The 19,802-nt window shown below is 44.2% G+C and overlaps 1 protein-coding gene across 1 annotated transcript in view; it reads right to left on the bottom strand.

The window, feature by feature from the left end:
• The window catches only part of SGK3 (serum/glucocorticoid regulated kinase family member 3), a 61,225-nt gene extending 46,306 nt beyond the window's left edge, over window positions 1–14,919 (bottom strand). The window contains exon 1 of the mRNA XM_065668378.1: window positions 14,766–14,919. The gene's annotated coding sequence lies outside the window, so the exon portion shown is untranslated. The remainder of the gene's footprint in view (window positions 1–14,765) is intronic.
• Between the last annotated feature and the right edge of the window lie 4,883 nt (window positions 14,920–19,802).

Raw genomic sequence — 19,802 nt, 5'->3', positions numbered from 1 at the left:
GTATTCTATTTAAATGAAACTAAACAATGGTGTTAGTTTGGGGTGAGTGTGTGTCCCCTCACAAAAGGATCACAGCCTTCTTCCACAACGTCAGCATTTTAAAGGCTGCCTAAAATCTACGGAACAGACTAGTGTTTGGTCATCTTAATATTTGTTACAAACTGTTTACGTCAAAAGATGCATGCATCCCACCAGAGCAGTGTTACACACCAACTCGGAGAAGAAGATAGGTAGCAACAACTGAAAAAACACTCTACCAAAGCAAGAAGCTGTATCTCATGATCAAAAAATGACAGATTTAAGCAAAATATTGTAAGAGTCTATTATTTGCCGTCCTTACTTTGTTTACTTATCTAGCTGTTTCCTCATGTTTGCCAGATGCCCAACCTACTCCTGTTCCATAGAGAAGACGTATTTCCATCTACCAGCTACAGAGCCCGTTTTCTTTTTGTTCTCCAAGCACAAATACTTTCATTTTCGGTCCTGGGAGCTGTGGGTCAGTGCTTTAAGTGTTTATGTGGGTTTGAACTATTAAGTGGGTTTCAACGATAGATTTATATAGAGATACATCAGCAATACATAATTTTTTGTAATATGGCAATCTAGCAGAACCTAGTTAATAAGATATTGTAAACCTGAATAAGCAGCATAAACAACAATTAAATAAATCCATCTAATCTCTGTATTAACTCAAGACCAATGTTCCATTATGCAGTCTTAAGAACGAACACGGCAGTATTTAATCTTTCAGGTCAGCAGTTTTTTGATGTTAGCTATTATGCTGTTGGGGGTTAAGGACCACAGGGAACAAGTAAAGATATTGTATGTTACAGCATGGAACATGAATACTAAGTAGGAGAAATTATCACAAAAATTGTTATCTATTGACATATAGCTTTGATGTACCTACTGCCATTTAAAGGGACAATAAGAACCAGAGTATTTAAAAGACATGGTATTCTATCGCAGTCTTTGTTCAAATTAGTCAAATGCTTCATATGAAAATCCAAGCTGCTCTGTTTCTTTCTCTAAGGCATGAGAACAAGGATAAATCTTATTCCAACTTCAGTTTTCTCCAACAATGCTGTACAAATCGAAGTGATTTTTGTAGATGACAGCACAATCTTAAGCTTGCATCAGAACACAAAAGACCAAAATGCCAAAGTTTTCTCATCACATGGCAATCTTTGTGTCAACCCGATTCATTAAATGTTTTTATAAATCTTTGTATTAAGTAAAGAAAAAACTTTGCTGTAGAAAGAAGATAAAGAATTTTGTAAAGCCATGAGAACTCAAGATGTTGTACATCTCATGAACTGAAGCACTCAGTAAATATGCTGTTACTGCATTTACTGCATATGGGAGCTGTGCAGGATCTGTACAATGATCAGGAAATTACTTATAATCAACCTCTGTCTGGATGCAATTCCAGCGGAGGTGAGGATACCCAGACTGGAATATGCACCACACTAACGGATGCTAATAGGAGCGGTGTTGGCAGAGGGTGCCACTATCTTCCACCCTTGGAATAACTGATGAAAATTTTAATTCAGTCTGAAGCAGAGACCGTGTAAAAGCTCAAAAATCCCCCCGTGCCGCACAGGCTCTGTTTCTCCTCACATTTGGGATGAATCACTCACAGGTTTCTACACCAAATTGCTTCCGATTCAAATGTGCTGTTCATTTATATAACAGGGGTTGCAGAAACAGCCCTTCAAAATACCCGCTTCAGAAATAATGCTTCATTGTTCACCTTTATGTAACTGTGGTTCTCCCAGGCCTACGCTGCTCTTTTTCTCCTTTGTTTGCCACCCGTTTATGCCTACCTGCACGCAGCCGTTAGCATGACTGGGAACCACAGGGAACGCCTGCACTGCTGGTGCAGTCACCTCCCCTGGGAGCCTGGGGTGGCAGGCAGATCATAGAATCATAGAACCATAGAACAGTTTGGGTAGGAAGGGACCTTCAAGCTCCTCTGGTCCAACCCCTCTGCAATGAGCAGAGCTACCTTCAACCACATCAGGTTGCCCAGAACCACATCCAGCCTGGCCCTGAATGTCTCCAGGGACAGTGCATCCACCACCTCTCTGGGCATCCTGTGCTAGGGTTTTACCACTCTCATTGTAAAGAATTTTTTCCTCATGTCCATTCTGAATCTTCACTCTTTCAGTTTAAAACCATTGCCCCTCATCCTGTCACAACAGGCCCTGCTGAGAAGTCTCTCCCCATCTTTATTATAGCCCCCTTTAGGCACTGGAAGTTGCTCTAAGGTCTCCCCAGAGCCTTCTCTTCTCCAGGCTGAACAACCCAAACTCTCTCAGCCTTTCCTCGTAGGAGAGGTGCTCCATCCCTCTGACTATTTTTGTGGTCCTTCTCTAGACCCTCTCCAACAAATCTCCAGCCAAGGGTCCCTCACCATGTACCTCCATTAAAATAAAGTTGGGATAATTATGGATATTTTCATTCTTCACCCATCTGCCTCCATTGATTGATTCAGAAGCATCTATCAAGTCAGAAAATACATTGAATGCTGATCTGCACAGAGAAACAGCAGAACCCCCACGTTACATGCAAATGTGTGGAAGACCACTCGCCAAGCCCAGTGAGATCAGAGCCCTCAAGGAGTATCTGGGTGCATGTGTCAATATGCTCAGTGAATTAGTTTGCTAGAGCCAGTCTCTGATTAGGTACAGGATAGGTAGGGCTGCAAATAAATTATTAGCATCATAGGAAGTCTTACTGGGATGGAGATGTTAGTGCAAATGGGAGAAAAGGAGACAGAAGCCTTAAAAAGCATTTTGTGATCAGGACAAACTGGCAAAGCCTTGCTTAATTATTCTATTAAACCCTAAATAGCATTTTATTTTGGGCACCTCCTCCATCAGCGCAGATAGAAGCTTGGAGGCAATTAAACACACTGGGAAGAGGAGTAACAGGCAGTAGGCAACAAGGAAAAAATATCTTCTTATTTTTTTATTGCATCATCATTTTTATTTCCCTTCACTGGGAGGATAATGCGTGTCTACCATGTTACATCCTGTCTCTCCACTTCCCTGTTCTCTGTAACCCAGCCTCATGGAAGGAAACCACAGGGTTTCAGCCATCAAGAGGTGCAGCTCTTTGCTGACAAGCTCTCTTCCTGTTCTCCCCACACTCAAATGCCACTGTCACCCACTCTGTTCTGGATCCTTTTCATGCTATAGCTGTGACTTGTCATACCTCACCAGACAGGAATAAACCTCAGTGTAGTGTTCTTTGGAAAAGTGGTTATCTTTATTAATTTTGTTCAAGACAACTAGTGTAACGTGGATTTGATGCAGCTTCAAGTGCCTAGTGGCTGCTAATGACCAAGATAACAATGTAAATATAAATACATACAGAGATAAGTATTATTGCACACACACCTCTTATTGTGCTCAACTGACCACACAGTGATCCTTTAAAGTTTCAAAATCCTTCTATTCCTAACTCTTAAAGACCCTGGTCAGGAACAACTTTCACCTGTGTAACAACTGGCAGAAATAAAGCCACGGTTGGAAGAGTCTTGATTCAGCATCTGACCTTTGTACAAGTCTTGGCAGCTTGTGGAACAAAGTCCAGACCCACCATGGATAGGCTCAGGTTGCAGACCAGACATGAAGCCAGTGTCAGACTAGATGACCTTTAAGGTCCCTTCCAACCCAAGCTATTCTACAGCTCTGTAAATCTGAAGGCCTTTATTTTCCAAATTGATGTTTCCCACTATGGCATGTGTATCGTGACAGACAATGTGCCGTAGGCACTCAGCACAGCCTGAAGCATTGCAAGAACAAGCCATTGCACTAACAGGGATAATCAGTTTAAATGACAAAGGCATTGAAAAATAGGTAGTAGCACCAGGGTTGTTTGGTTGGTATCTCAGGTCTACATATCAAACAGCTAGCAACTTGGAAATACACCAGAAAAGCCTGAAATGGGAATCTAACAACACGCAGTATCTTGATTGCCACATGGTATAAAGGACAAAGGCCCACGAATTGACACGAAGCTCTGTTGTTGTTTAGACTCTCACTTATTTCAAAATTAGCAAAATTTTAATTAATTTGAAAATTATAAATAATTTAATAAAAATAACTATTTTGAAATTAGCAAATTATTTTTTAGCAAATTAATTTAAGTAACAGAAGGCAGCAGACCCTTTAGATTTGTTTCTAGACAAATGGAAAGCAACCAGTTCAAAAGACAAGTTGACTAAACCTCATGAAATGGGAGGAGAGGGAATTCATAAACGTAATGAAGAGAAATGTGAATGCACTCAGGTAGAAAGGAAACCTCACAAGAGACACTACTGAGAGATAGGAAAGCAGCAGGAGTTTCTCCAGGAAACAACACAGCAGGATAATCTGTCCTTGTGCCTTGTAAAAACAAACAGCAGAAGTTGTAGCACGAGATTTATTTGTCAGGACAGACAAAGAATGTGAGAACACGCTCAAATGCTGGCAATAAGTATAAAATCTGCATAAACACACAGGTATGAGAATCAGCATGCTTAAGATAGAATTATAATGCAAATTAAAAAAATTACTAGCCACAACAACAAAAAAATCCTTATTATCAATGTTTATAGCTTAAGAGCAAGAAAAACCTTGCTGTCCTAGTCAATACAGAGAAACTGATGAGAGATGACATCTAGAAGGCTATCATGTTTGGGACATCAGTCTTCACTAAGAGTGTCAGATTAAAGCAGCAAGTAGCATAAATAATAGCCATGACAGGTAAGAATTCAGGGGAAAGAGAGGCAGAGAGGAAGAATGTGAATGAAAGCGTGTGCACATGTGCATGATGGAAAAAACCCAAGCAACTAAACACAACAAAGCGACCCAATGAGTCAGTTTAACTTCGGACTCCTGGGGAAAACAATCCTGAACAAAGTAATAAGCACCTGGAACATAACCTAACTAGCAGCCAAAAGAGATTTGTTAAATCTCATCACTAACTTCCTTTGACAGGACTTTCAGATAGGAAGAAGTCACAGATGTCACATCTTTCCTTTAGTAAGGCTTTGAAACCGCCTTGAGATACCTTAACAATCAGACTACAGATGCAGGAAGAATAAGTATTAGTTCATGATGTGAGAAACAAAGGTTAAATATATCATTGCCAGGACAGAGTAGTGATCTGGAAGGATGGAGTGAAATGTAGCAGGTTACGTACAAGATACTGCCCGCAGACAGGAAACGTCAAATACAGAAGTACAGGGTGGAAACAAGAAAGCAGCAGACCACAGCAGGTTGTAAGAGACAAATACCATGCTGTTGTACGAAAGACAAACACTGCTGTAAGATTTCCAAAAGAGAAAAGTGTTGGTGTGCAAAACTGGAGTATAATCTGTTTAACTAACAAAAATTTCTTCTACTTTACTCTTTTCTTTACTCTGTCTTGTATGAACACCTGTGAAAGATGCGGTCCCACTAGAGAGGGACTCAGGAACAGTGATAAGAATGCAAAGTAGTATAGAAGATGTGAATTATGGGGAGGTGGGATGGACAAGCTAGCTGTAGTACAGGGGAAACTCTTGAAGGGTAGCTGTTACATTTGAAGACTACTACAAAAAGAAGGGAATTGCCTTTTTAGTCAGTTATGGATAGACCAATCCTAATGAGCTTAAAATGAGCACAGTGAGGAAAGCAGGTGATGTTGAGGATGCAGCATCCATACTACTGCACATGTTGATGCAGTCTGATTTGTATGTTTTGCTTCAAACAGTTCTGACCTGGTCCTGTGCGTCAGACACCCATTCCTGGTCAGCAGGTGTTAAAAGCACTCCTGCAGAACATCTTCCACCCTGACTTAATCTGAAAGGAATCCAGCTCATGTTCCCCAATATCACCAGGCAAAGTGAACTCAAATGTGGTGAGGGATGTCCTTCAAAAGCAGGCTCCCCAACTGAACTATTCAGTCACACAGACTCACCTTAAGCCAAACCTGAGTAACCCAGGGACTGGCAGTGGCATCCATACAGCAGAGAGCAAGCAGGATGGGTCACAGCTACAGCAGACCAGAACACCGCTTGTCTCAGCTCTTAAGATAGATGTAAATACTTTGCAGCAGCGAGCATGACTGGAGCGACAGTATTAAGTGTCTAGATACTTGGCACTGACTCTTTTGAGACAGCATATTGACCATTTTAACTGACATCTGATGTGACATATGGATGTCATTGGTAGGTTTGTGAATAAACTGAAACAAACCATCACAATGTTTTCATTTAACAACTGCATTTGCTTTGAAATAAATTTATAGTAATCTGCCTTTTCTTCCTTTTCTTTAAATGAGGACCTGTCTAGGGACTTCCTGACTCATATAAATAAAAACAGTGGAACCAAACCAAAGGGCCAAGCACCCAAGCCATCAATCTTTCCTGGCTGCTGAGTCACGGAGCAATAACCAAGACCAAAAAAAACCCCAGTTTCTCACCGCCGGTTCCTAATTTCTTAACAACATAATTTAATTCCTTGATGCCACTTTCTTCTCCTAAAGAAGGGTCAAATTGTGCCCATCTATGTGTGCATGCCTGTTTAGATTCTGAGCTGCAAGGCCATCATGCGTTCCTTATGAGGCACTGCTCTGCAGCTTCTTAAGTATTTGGCACCTTTGGATTCCTTGGTAAGGACTGTTTCATTCCTCACTCTGTGCACACCACACATCCAGCATGGTTCCCTGAATAGTTATCTGGGTTCTGACTGGGTGGTTGACAGTAAGATTTCTTTCAGTTCACTTCAAGCGATGCTCCTATGTAAAGCAGCAAACTGATTTCTGCACATATTGACAAGTTTACAGTTTCATTTCTGTCAGTGTTGTGAGATTCCTCTTTCCAGCTCTATTTTAATTCTTTATAAATGAACACACGTGAGACATGAGGAGAAGAAACCCATAAACAATCTCGACTAATACCAACAAATACGATTAAAATGTTTGCACAGAAATTCTGGATATCTCTTAACACATGAGAGAAGCTACAGAGTTCTGGTTCTGTTCCCAGGTAATTAATCAATGGGAGAACAGCTAAGGGCATCAAACATAAGAGTATTATATCTGAGGATCCTAGCCAGCTTGCGTTACAGAGCTATGCTGTCAAGACAGGCTTTATTTACACATTCTGGTGAAGTACTCCACAAGTCTAACATTTTATAGCGGTTTATAAATTTCTAATAGCCTCTGCCAATTCACATAAAGTGTGCTTAAACACCCAGATGTTATGACCAAAAGCAAACAAATCATGAATTTGAAGTCTGTCTGAATTAGTGAGGTCAAGTCAAGCTTCTAGGCTAAATTTACACTGCCTTGGATGTGTCAATTAACATCCAAGCAGCAGAACTTACTTTTAATCGTCTTGGATGGTAGATGAACTCTTTCCTTGTCAGTCTGCCTTCTGATTTTCATTGGGTAGAAAACTACTGTAAATATTTTCTTCTTTCTCACCCTTTCTTCCCAAGGCTTTTTATAAACAAGTGAGGGATTGTTTAGCTGCTATGCGCTATACCCCACACACCCCAAACCAAGCCAGAGAAGTATGTGTTCAGATTGCTTACAGAGCACTCAGGGTTTTATACATCTTTTGATCACACACTGCAGAACAACTTGAATACCTCCACACAAACTGATCAGGGCAACTTACAGCATCTTTTTAGCTTTGCTTGTCATAATCTGTATAAGGAGAGGAAAGTACGATTGGAACTTTGGCAAATGAACCTAAACAGATTTGCTCAGCGGTCACCGAGCCTCTGCTCAACAGTTCTGTGCTGTTCAAAGCCCAAGTACAAGTGCATCACTGTTCTCTCTTTTAAATGTAGAATAATTCTAGGATTCATGGCAATTCCAGCTTGAACTCAGCTCTAAAGAAACCCTTTGTTTTCATATAAATCAGTGCCTGGTTTTAGATAATTCTATAAAGAATCCTATTCATCCACCACATAACGTATTTGTTAACATGAAAAGAGACCGAAGAGCCAGCCAACCTCCAAAAAATTCTAAAGTGAAGTTAAATCAATCTATCTAACATATGCCATCAGAGTTACATATAATGTGTGTAGACACATACACAAGATGTAAAACCTCATTTGAAACAGCACAGTTTGTCTTTGATACAAACACTTCACACTAAGGCAGTTGACAATTTTGGAGTACATTGGCCATACTCTGCTATTCTTTTACCAAGGGCTCATTTAGGAGGGTGAAATTCAGATGGTTTAGTACTAAAATGCTGCTTGACTATTTCCATGCTAGTCTGAAAATCCAGAATCCCTTGCAAGAAAAACTGATCAACACAAATTAGTTATTTACAAGATATTTACTGTGAGTACTAGATTACATGAACACCATTAGATTCATTACTTAAATGAAATAGCAAGGCCTAGTATTTGGGGGGGGGGGGAGAAGAGGAGGCACATTGGATTCTAGACTGTCAGCATCTACTCTGACTCTAGGTAACCCCCTTCTGTCTCACTTCTTACCGCTCATAAAACATCTCTATACTTTTTAATGCTACGTGCTCTTTTGACTTACCTTTTATGAAAACATAGCCTTTTTATATTATTTATTTTCTGTAATATAGTCAAGATGCACCATTACTACTGCAGCAAGGAAGCAGAAGTTCTTTGATACACTTGTCTTCAGGCATTTGGCAGTCTGGGTACTTTTGCCAGGTAGCTTTCATTTCTGACTGTTCTAAACTTTCTCTGTTTTGTGGTTTTTGGTAGCATTCCAAACTCGTAGACTTAATGCATCTTGCTTTTGCAAGGTATGGTTAAATCCCATCCAAAGGCAGTCCAAAAAGTTATTTTTTTCTTTAATTACGTCCCATGCTCTTCCCAACATTAAACCAAAACACATACCATAAACTGGAAATTCCACAGCATTTAAGTAAAACTATTCATTTTCTGCATGCTCAGTCCTTATTTATTTACTAAACTTAGGATGAAACATATTTTAGGGCTTGATAGTGATCCCAGTTCATAAATACCTAACACTAAGATGCCAAGAAGTCTAAACCTAAACTATCATAATCTAAATACACAGTCATTCTGTCAGAGTCCTGCAGACTGAGTACATTCCCAGTAAATACAGATGTCCAACATTCCCGCACTGAGCAGGAGCCTAACAGGGCACAGCAGAGGCCAGGGAACAGACGGTCAAGGACTGCAGCACATGGCCTAGCAGATGAGTCAGAGGCAACTGGACTCGCTTAGCCTCGAGACGGCTTCAGGAGCACCTAGCATGAACCTCCCAGTGCCTTTGACACCGCACAAGAAGAGGAATCACTACAGGATAACTGACCACCAGGGCAGGCTGCCCAGAGGGGCTGCAGAGCCTCAGCCTGCGGAGGTGTTCGAAACCCAGCTAGACAAAGCCCTGAGCAAACCCTGTCTGAACTTAGGGTTAACCCTGTTTCAAGCAGGAGGTGACACCTGACATCTCTCAAGGTTCCTTCTAACCAGAATAACCGCATGATTTAAGATGTTTAGCCCTAAGCGGCACTTATATGTCTTATCCTAGCTGAACCCAGAAACATCACTGTAATGCAATGTTATATGCAGCATCACGGTACAATAATCCTCACAAGTCTTCTGAATACTAACAATTTCTCATTATCGATTTGAGCAAAGATTAATGATGCAAAGCCCTGAAATAGCTATCAAGATAGTTTCTGAAAAACAAGAACTGTTTCCAACCAGTGCCTTATTTTAACAGCAAAGTTACAAGAGCTCAAAAATTGGCACACAGTTTGCATATATTTAGGTATCAGATTTAGCATCCTGTATTATACTGACAAACAGAAATGCTTGGGAGTGATTTCAATTCCAGAGATTTTCAATAAGGACTCAAATACGAAGTGTAACTCCATGAGACACTGCAAATCTGTTCTGATGCACCTGCCACATTGGCAACATTGAGTCCAGAATGAGAGGAAAAGTCTTCCTTGGTCTGATGTCTGCTCCAAAGTATTTTGCAGTTAACAATACCATGGAAACTTTTTAAATAGCTCTGTTTAGAATCATAGAATAGTTAGGGTTGGAAAAGACCTTAAGATCATCACGTTCCAACTGCCCTGCCATGGGCAGGGACACCGCCCACTAAACCATGCCACCCATGTTAACATTATTATGTCCTCAGTTATTTCACAGCAGTGAACAAGAGCTGAAGTACCACTGAAGGAAAACTGACTGCAGCAACTGGAAGAGGTGGCAGCAGGAAAGCAGCATGCTGGTGCCTCATAAGCAGATGGAAACATGTCAGTCTTGCTTTTCAGCGGGGGCAAAAGAGCAGAACTTGGTGCCCCTTTGGTTTACTCCAAGAGAAACATAACGGTCTGTAAAGTTACACAACTTCTTCAGTGGCAGTGTTTTGCAATAGTACTTGGCAAGGCACTCAGCACGAGCAGCTTGCCAGTCACCCCCAGAGTTTAAATAAGACTGCCAAGAAATAAGATGTGATAGCTCTTCGAATAAAGGAGTTTTGAAATAAATTTAGACTCCAATCTTGCCTGTCCACATTCCGCCCTCCAACCAGGTGCTTTCCTGCCCTAAAACAAAGAAACACTGTAGTTGCAAAGCATTTCAAGTATGAGGGAATAAGGAAGCTCCTTCTAAGTCAGATGATGCCTGCAGGATGTCTGAGAGACCAAGTGCAAAGATCATGTGAAGATACAACCTTACTTCTTCCTTCATTAAAGGCTAGGGAAGCAGACTCTCAACACAGATGTGGGTGAGGGAATGGAGTTACAGGTCAGGTCACTAACATCCAGATGTGGGGTACATCATCACCTAAAAACCTGCATGAAACAAAACTGCCAGGCTGGCACCTGCTGCCACACAGATATGTCATGAGAGGTGCTAAGGATGGAGATTTCTGCACTGGAAATGCAGCTTTGTGGTAGGAAACACTGGATATTCTGCCCCACTCCACCTTCAGAGCTTGAACTCCTAAGCCAGGACCACCAACAGCTGTCACCACCTACTCCAGATTTCAGAACCCATTTTTCTCTTGGGCCCAGTTTTCTCCTGGGGCAGCCAGCCAAATGTTGCTCCTCTCTTGAAACATGGAAATTCTCACCTTTGGTAGCAGTATCAGCAGCAGCACCAAGCACTAGATCCCAGCCCTCCTCCCAGGGGAACACACAAACTCATGCAACAGTCAGGTTCTGGTGCTTCTTCATATCAGCTTCAGGCAACCTGCTGCATCCTCTATGAGATGGCCCAGGGTAAACGCAAGGGGAAAAGCATGTCTTCCCAGTCACTTACTTCAGTCTATGCAACAGCAGCAGAAGTGGGGGCAGATTTGGGCTTTAACCCCTTGGGCACAGGGACCAGCAGCCCAGGTTTCAACCACTAGTGATACCAGGTATCACTAGAACACAGTCTACTCCATAGACAAGCCCCACCGCCACCAGCTCTCCATGAAAGTGAGCACTGGCTCCTCTCCTGGCAGTGTTTCAAAATCAAATCCTATACAGCTGCATTTGGAGACACAGCCGTGTGTGTTTACAGCATGCTTGCCAGGTGCCCTAGTTTCTCCATCTCCCAAGGGCTTTGATCCTCGACTGCAGCAGCTCTAGATAAGGCGCTTAAGAACTTTCTGCTTAAAGAGGGAGATCCAGCGTGTTTAAGACACTTGCAGAGCCAGGCAGAGACTGTGTTAGGTGGTTTGGAAGACCTGGGGGGAGGGAACAAGTGCTGCTTTAGAGTCAGGAACGCAAGCAAGAACCTGAGTAACGCATATTAGAATGTTCTCACAGTATGTTGAAGGCCTTCAGTTCTACTTTGGAAAGTGTGTTTGCTTTGCAGGTTATTTTAGCATATGGATACTACTAAAGCTGGAACAAAATAAATCCTTCAATATAAACACTCCAAGTGCTAACTTGAAGTAAAAACAACATATTGCTTTACTACAGCTGAGTTTATATAAATACATAGATTACTTTCGCTAGTTTCTATTCCTCCGGTCTACAGTAAAAACCAGTTCGCAGCAATGTAAGTCTTCGATGACTTAGGAATGACCAGAAATGAAGTCACAAAACCCATCAATAGTGACTTTTCTTTGGGAAAGTACCCACTCCTTAAAAACAGCATTTTTCCAAGTGACAAATTAGAGAGCCAAAACCAGATACGCATTTACAAGTACAAATAGGTATAGGCTGATCTCAATTTACACACAGAAATGCAGGGCATTTTTGTATAAAATGGCCTGCAGCCGTGGGACAAAACTGCCCTAGTACTTGCATGCAAATCATAAAACTGAAACCATCTGGAAAATTACGTAGGATATAGGCAGGATAACTCAGGAGAGAGCTCATGTGTGGATGGGGCTGAAGGATCGCAGCTTATTAGGAGCTTATCTTGTATGGATGGGATGGAAAATAGGATTTGACATACCCTCTTACACAGTGATGATTACCATGAACCTGCAATTAGCGCGCACAGCATTATAAAATGACAGATTATTTCCATCATAAATCCTAGATCCCAGAGGAGACAAGAGTTGCTTTGCATCTGTTTTTATTTGCTGATACCTGTGCATTTTATTTGATATACTTTATTTTTGTCTCTCAGCATACCCTATTTAAGTATCTTGTTGCTGGGTCAAGTCAGCTTCGGAGGCTTGCTAGCTAGGCTGAAACAATTCTGCATATTAAAACCCAGCAATCACTATTTTAAACACATGCCATTACAGTCAAATTATCCACCTACTTGTGGATTCGCTTTAAGCAAGTCAAAAATATGAACAGAGTAGTAGTTTTAAAGTGCCCACATCTTAAAACTTGAACTACTTGCTCCTTGCAATACATTACTTCATAAGCAGAGTGGGCCAGGACCCACCCAACTTACATGCCCCATAGGTCCTCTGAAGACCTCTGCTCAATGAGTCTTGGACATGCAGCTTTGTCAGGCTTCTTAGAAAGATATCTGTCCTTAGAGGATGAAAATGCAGGCAGCAATAGTAAAAAAGAGCAACAGTTCTTATCAGTTTCTGATTATCAAATGAAGATCCCCTCGGAACAACATAACCCACGAATTGCAGGTCTCGCAGCACTCGAGATGCAGCCTGTGTATACACCAGTTTGCGTAACTCGCCCTCCCCTCAGGAAATGTTTAATCCTCTTTTAAGATAACAATACATACTGAATTTATTAGATTAGCATGAAAGAAATTAAATGCAAGGGATGTCAGCATCTGTTTTGAGTGTCCACTATAAATGTCAATGCTGTTTCAACACTCAGAGCATGTAACAAAGAAGCAGTAGCACTTACTACACAGAAATGCAGAGATCACAACCTGGTTTCTGCTGCCAACTCATGCATATTCCTGCTTTTCATACACTCCCAAAATTTAAGGGGAAGAGCCTGGCACTATTCAGACAAAAAAACCCCAAAACCAAATCCAGCTCTACAGGAGCACATAAGTCTCAGTAAGGGGAAGCCAAGAGGCAATGACCAATGCTCCTGAAAGAACTGAGCCAAAGACTTACTGCAAGTGCAAAGTCAGGCTGGCGGGTGCGGCGGGGTACTCTGTCAAGCTCCACTAGTTCTCCCCTAATGCAAATCCTCCAAGTCTGTGACAGGATTTTACCTTCACAGAATCACAGGATCATAGAATGGTTTGTGTTGGAAGGGACCATAAAGCTCATCCAGGGCACCTTCCACTAGAGCAGGTTGCTGTAAATCCCATCCAGCCTGGCCTTGAACACTGCCAGGGATGGGGCAGCCACAGCTTCTCTGGGCAACCTGTGCCAGTGCCTCACCACCCGCACAGTAAAGTATTTCAGCCTAATGTCTAACTGCCTGCAGAAGCTCTGTGCACAAAGCACCGGTACTTTGGAACTCCTTCTGCATGGGAGGAGAAAATGTTATTTTAATTTTCTCCCTGCCTCCAACCTTCTCTCATATTGAAGACGTTTTAAGAGGTAAAGAGGCAGTTGCAGCTCTTGCCTCCCTGGCACAGAGACAACTAGAGAGACTGCAGACCTGAACTGCTTTTCTTCTGCGAAGTACAAAGCAAAGGGAACCAGAGTCTCCCCATCCTTCTAAGGCATGGGGAAGGGGCTCTCTGCAAAAGGGCTCCCTTCAGCTGCTCTGAGTTCAATGCCACGCCATCCCTTACCTCTTAACCACCTGCTTCCAGCTGAGCATTAGTGTCCATACAGAATTAAGTAGTGTTAACTGGAGTTTGGTGCTGTCTGTAGCTGCAACCCAGAAATCAAACCCTCCCACACCCTGCCAGCCGTGCAAAATGAAGCGTAACGCGTATAACCACACACACACAGAGTAACGCAGAAAAACATCAAGGCGAGTACTACCAGGAGCAAGTAACACCGCTGGAGAAGGGAGGGATAGGGGAAAAAAAAAGAGAATACGAAACGCGGAATGACTTTGCAACTTCTTGCTTAAAAAATAGAGTATCTAAGCCTGTACCAGCTGAGGAGAAAAGCGCAAGTTTCTCCGTGTTTGCGTATCCATCTGCGAGCGCTCTGCCCCCAGCCCGTGTCCGGACCCCTGCAGGTGGAGCCGCTCCCCCACATGGGTCAGTGCTCTGCGCGCACAGTCCCGCTCCCTGCCCGTGTGTAAGTCACCGCCCGCAGGGGGCCAGGGAGGACCCCGCTGCCCGCACTCCACGGAAACAACCGGGGACGCAAGGGAGCCGAGCCGGCCCGTGCCCTGCGCCCCGTCCCGCCCTGCCGCCGGCAGAGGTGAGCCTCCGTGGCCCCGGGCGCCCCCTTTACCGCCCGCGTACCTGCCACCTCCCTGCCGCCGGCCGGGCCGGGCCGGGCCGGGCCGGGCCGAGGGTGCCTGTCCGTGTGTCCCGCAGCCCGTCCGTGCGCCGGGGCTCTTCCTCCTGCCTCCCCTGCCCTCGCTCCGCCGCAGCCCCGGTGCTGGCGGCTCCCGCTCTCGGCGGCTCCCGCTCTCGGCGGCTCCCCCCGCCCCACCCGCGGCGCAGGCGGGGCCGCTGCCGCTGCCGGTGTGTGAGGGGTCGGTGCCGCAGCCGAGCCCCGCCGACCAGCGCCCCCCCCGGTCCACGGCGAGCGGCGTCCGCCGCGGGGTCAGGCGGGGACTCGCGTCCGGCGCCGGCCCCGGCCCGCTCCCTGGAGGGCCCTGGGGCGAGGCAGGGGCAGAGCCGCGCCTGCTGCTCCGCGGCCCGCGGTCCGGGATTCAGGGCCGGGTCAGCGGGGTGCCCCGACCGCCCGTTGGTCTCCCAGCGCTCCCCACGGGCAGCGCATAGCGGGGAGCACGGCCGGCGCCTCGGCAGCGGGTGCCGCGGGTGACAGTGCCTGGCAGCAGCGCTGTTGTCAGCTACATTCACAATCCCGGACCGCCCCGCCAACTGCAAAGCTGTCGCGCCCTGGCACAGAGAGAGGATGGATTTTTGATGCCAGCGTTTCCTTCGTCCTGCCAGCGAAAACTAATTAATCGGGCTGGGTGGAGGAGAGACGCTGGAGCCCTTAGCTTGGGTACAGAAGCACCGTCCCCCTTCTGTCTTCTAGGCGTTATTTCGCCTTTTTCCTGCAATAATCACTTTCAGCGCTCGTTTCTCACAGCAGGATGTGGTAAAAATAGAGTTACCAGTTTGTTTCAAGCAACGTTTATTGTCTGTTTTCTGGCTGCTTCTCCCCGCTTCCTGCCATGCTTGCTTCTCTTCGTACTGCCACGGCATGAAGCACAGAAAAACACACCCCGCCCTGAATTTGTGCGGTCCTGCCTCAGAATGCTTCTGTGTATCAGAGCCATGGGTTCGGGTATGGCCAGGGGAGGTCCTCCCACATGGCGCACCTGAGAAGGTGGCACCAGCCTGGAGGCTTCCCAAACCAAGGAGAATGTCAGGAAGGCCTCAGGGTTGGGATGTGAGCTGAGGGAGGTTGTTCCGAGCACAGACGGGGTGCAGGTGAAATTTTTGAGTGGCAAGAAGAGGAAGGTAAGAGGCTATTGAGAAAGGCAACAGCCCTTGCATCCTGAGATGCAAAAATCCCCCAGACTTTAGTATGGACAAAAGTGAATGCTAGACAAAGAGCTCAGTCTGATGGTCTGGCATAGTTAATCTGATGTCCTAGTATATCTTAAAATGCCTCGGAAGATCATGGAACAAGTCACCTTAGAAGCTATGCTAAGGCACATGGAGGACAGGGAGGTGATTTGAGCATGGCTTCACCAAGGGCAAGTCCTGCTTGACCAACCCAATGGCCTTCTATGATGGAGTAATTACACCAGTCAATAAGGAAAGAGCTACAGATATCATGCATCTGAACTTCTGTAAGGCCTCTGGCATGCTCCTCCACAACATCCTTCTCTCTAAATTGGAGAGATATTGATTTGATGGGTGGACTGTTTGGCAGATGAGGAATTGGCTGGATGGTCACATCCAGAGGGTGGTCAACTGCTCAACGTCCAGATGGAGATCAGTGACAAGTGGTGTCCCTCAGGGCTCTGCACTGGGAGAAGTACTCTTTAATATCTTCCTCAGTGACACGGTCAGTGCGATTGAGAGCACCCTCATCAGATTTGCAGACAACACCAACCTGAGTGCTGCAGTGACATGCCTGAGGGACAGGATGCCATCCAGAGGGACCTGGACAAGCTCAAGGAGTGGGCTGATGTGAACTGATCAATAGGTTCAATAAAGCCAAATGCAAGGATCAGGGCAAATCACAGTTTCAATACAGGCTGGGGGGGGTAAACTGATTGAGAGCAGCCCTTACAAAAAACACTTGGGAATCCTGGTGGATGAAAGCCTGGATATGACCCAGCAGTGTTCACTCACAGCCCAGCCAGCCAACTATATCCTGAGCTGCATCACAAGAAGCATGGCCAGCAGGTTGAGGGAGGTGATTCTGCCCCTCTACTCTGCTCTCGTGAGACCCCACCTGGATTACTGTGTCCATCTCTAGAGCCCCAGCACAGGAAAGACATGGACCTGTTGGAGAGGGTCCAGAGAAGGGCCACAAAAATGCTCATAGGGCTGGAGCACCTCTCCTGTGAGGAAAGGCTGAAAGCTGGGGTAGTTCAGCCTGGAAACAAAAAAGCTCCATGAAGACTTCATTGAGGCCTTTCAGTACTTAAAGGAGGCTTACAAGAAAGATTGGGACAAACATTTTAGCAGGGCCTGCTGCAGTAGGACAAGGGGTTATGGTTTGAAACTAAAAGAGGGTAGGCTCAGAACAGATATAATGAAGAAAGTTTTTACAATGAGGGTGGTGAAGCACTAGGGAGGTGGTAGATGCCCCATCCCTGGAAACATTCAAGGCCAGGTTGGATGGGGCTTTGAGCAAGCTGATCTAGTTGAAGATGTCCCTGCTTACTGCAGGAAGTTTGAACCATTAAAGGTCCCTTCCAACCCAGACTGTTCTGTGATTCTATGATAATCATAACCTTCTGTTTCTCTTAAGTCTTGCATACATTTAACATTATGTCCATGTGGGTGTCCTTGATCCATCTTCCATGTGTAATTGTTTAGAATACAGTCACACAGAAAACTATTTTCAGGACAGCTTCCAAAAGGCGAATCTCCAGACAAAAAGGTTATGCAATTTGGCCCATCCAAGAGATCCACCCTGTTACACAGAAGTAATGCTAAGAAGTGCAAGAGAGATTACTGCCATATGATATACTTGGGATAAAGTGATTAACACAACTAAACCTTTCCTGTAAGGCCTAGCTTTTCAGGAATTAATCTTTCAGTATTAGAACACTGTTTCCGCATTGGATTAAACTCTCTCCCTTTTCTCTGACCGAACCTGAATGAGGAAAAAGTCTTGGCAGGTTTTCTCCTTTGTTAGCACAAACCCAAAAATAGAACAAAAAATGTTCTTCTCCCTTCTCCAGAGTAGCATATAACCTGATCACAACATTCTTGTACTTCTTAAACAGTGGGTAAAGTACCCAGTTTTGTTGCTGCTCATCCCATAAGGCCACAAGGATTTCTACTTCCAAAGCTCTAAGAAGGTATTCTTGTATTGCTTATTCCTTGTCTAAAAATAAAAATCATAAAAAGCATCCACTTCAAGTGAAACCCACCTTAGTTATCTAACAATAATATGTAACTCTTTCCTGCCACTTAAAAAGGACATGGAAGAAAACCAAAAGGAAAGGCACAAACAGCAGCTGTTATCAGTAGAGGAGGCTGAACCCCTGGAAGTCTCTTCTAGTCCTTTTGGGTTTTGTTTTGGGGATTTTTTTGCATGTGTGTAAAACCACTACAAATCTTTCTTTGACCATTTTTCCAGCTTCACATGCGGGTTGGCATAAAATAGGTGGCTTGAGAAAGACATGGTCCTCCTGCAAGTGATGGGCTGGCTTGCCAACAGCCTGGGAGAAAGTTTCCAGTCTAGACCTTAACCTAAAGATGCAGCCCTGGCCCCTCCATTACATTGCTGTGGTGGTGGAGCCCCTGGATGACTGTAAATTCACACTCTTACCAAGTTCATTTCTCTGCACCAGAGACTCTTCTGTTGCTACTCAGGCTATTGCAGTCCTGTACAGCCACATCACAAGATGTAAATATCAGTGAGAATCTTAACCACCTCCCTTCAGTACAAGGAAATTTCACCTACAGTGGAAGCCTCTTAAAAAGAGAGGAACAAATGAAAATCTACCTGCCCCTGGAGTCAGCCTTTTCTTCCACTGTAACTACCCTGTAGGGCAGCATGTTTTCCTCTTACTCTGGTATTTCACTGCAGGAACATAAGTACACACTCAAAGTCCCTAATGCTACTTCATCCATAATAGGAAGCACTAAACCTAGAAAATCTTTAAAGGGTCAGTCTCGGTCTTGCTGCTGAACAAACAGAGCTAATAGATGTGCCTCATTTGTTCTGTCATCTGTTTACTCCATCGTTTGTTTTCTTTTCTGACACATATCCTTGCAGACAGGTTGATTTGTTTGACTACACACAGGTCAATGTCTGAACAGCTCACCTAGGAGCACCAGCAACACAGAAAGAGAAAATGGGGAAAAAACAGACTATGATGATAACATATTGCTTTTAAAGCATAACAACTCCTATCAACATCAGCAGTCTGGTGCACAGACTGAGGTCAGGGTAAACACTTTGTGCAGTAACTGAGTAGTTGTGGAGATGAGGTATCCTCCTCCTTATTGCGGAAGTGGGGAACATCTTTTGCGAGGTCATCATTACTTCTGCCTTGCTGTTACCTTCTTTCATTGTCTTTGTTGCTTTCACCTATTTGCATGTCTCCACCTTTCTTCCCTTTGCACTTCTTTCCCCATAGCAACTCTGCCTTCATACATCCTACTTCTGCCACCGCCCACATGAAGAAGCTGCATAATAGTGCGAGCTGAACTTCAGAAGGGAAGATTGCAAAGACAAATGGTCGTTAGCTGATGTAGACTGATTGATAGTGAGCTTTCTAGCACTACAGGCTATGAGCCAAAGTAGGGAGAAAAAGAAACAGAGATAGGCTAAGGAGAAGCGGAATAAAAAAGTTAAGAAAGTTCTAAAGTAGAGAGCAGAAGGTTATATAAGGCAATCTTTCCCCCAGGATTGTCTGTTCAGCAGACCTGACAGTACACGCTCGGGCTAGTTAGATCCCCACAACTACATACTAGCAAGGAAATAAATCAATGATTACGTACCATGAGAAGGGCTTGTTTTGACATGCTATTCATCTGCCACTGAATCCATGTTCATGAAGAGGTCCTATCTTCAGGCACAGAAATCCCCATTTTTCAGAGCAAATTCCTGGAGGGATGATAAAGTCTGTCTTCAGGGGGTTAACTAACTCTTTGTATTTCTAATAAGTGTAGAGCTTTATAAAATAT

This window comes from Lathamus discolor, chromosome 2 (assembly GCF_037157495.1).
Source record: "Lathamus discolor isolate bLatDis1 chromosome 2, bLatDis1.hap1, whole genome shotgun sequence".
NCBI lineage: Eukaryota > Metazoa > Chordata > Aves > Psittaciformes > Psittacidae > Lathamus > Lathamus discolor.
This window is presented reverse-complemented; position numbering and strand designations above follow the sequence as displayed.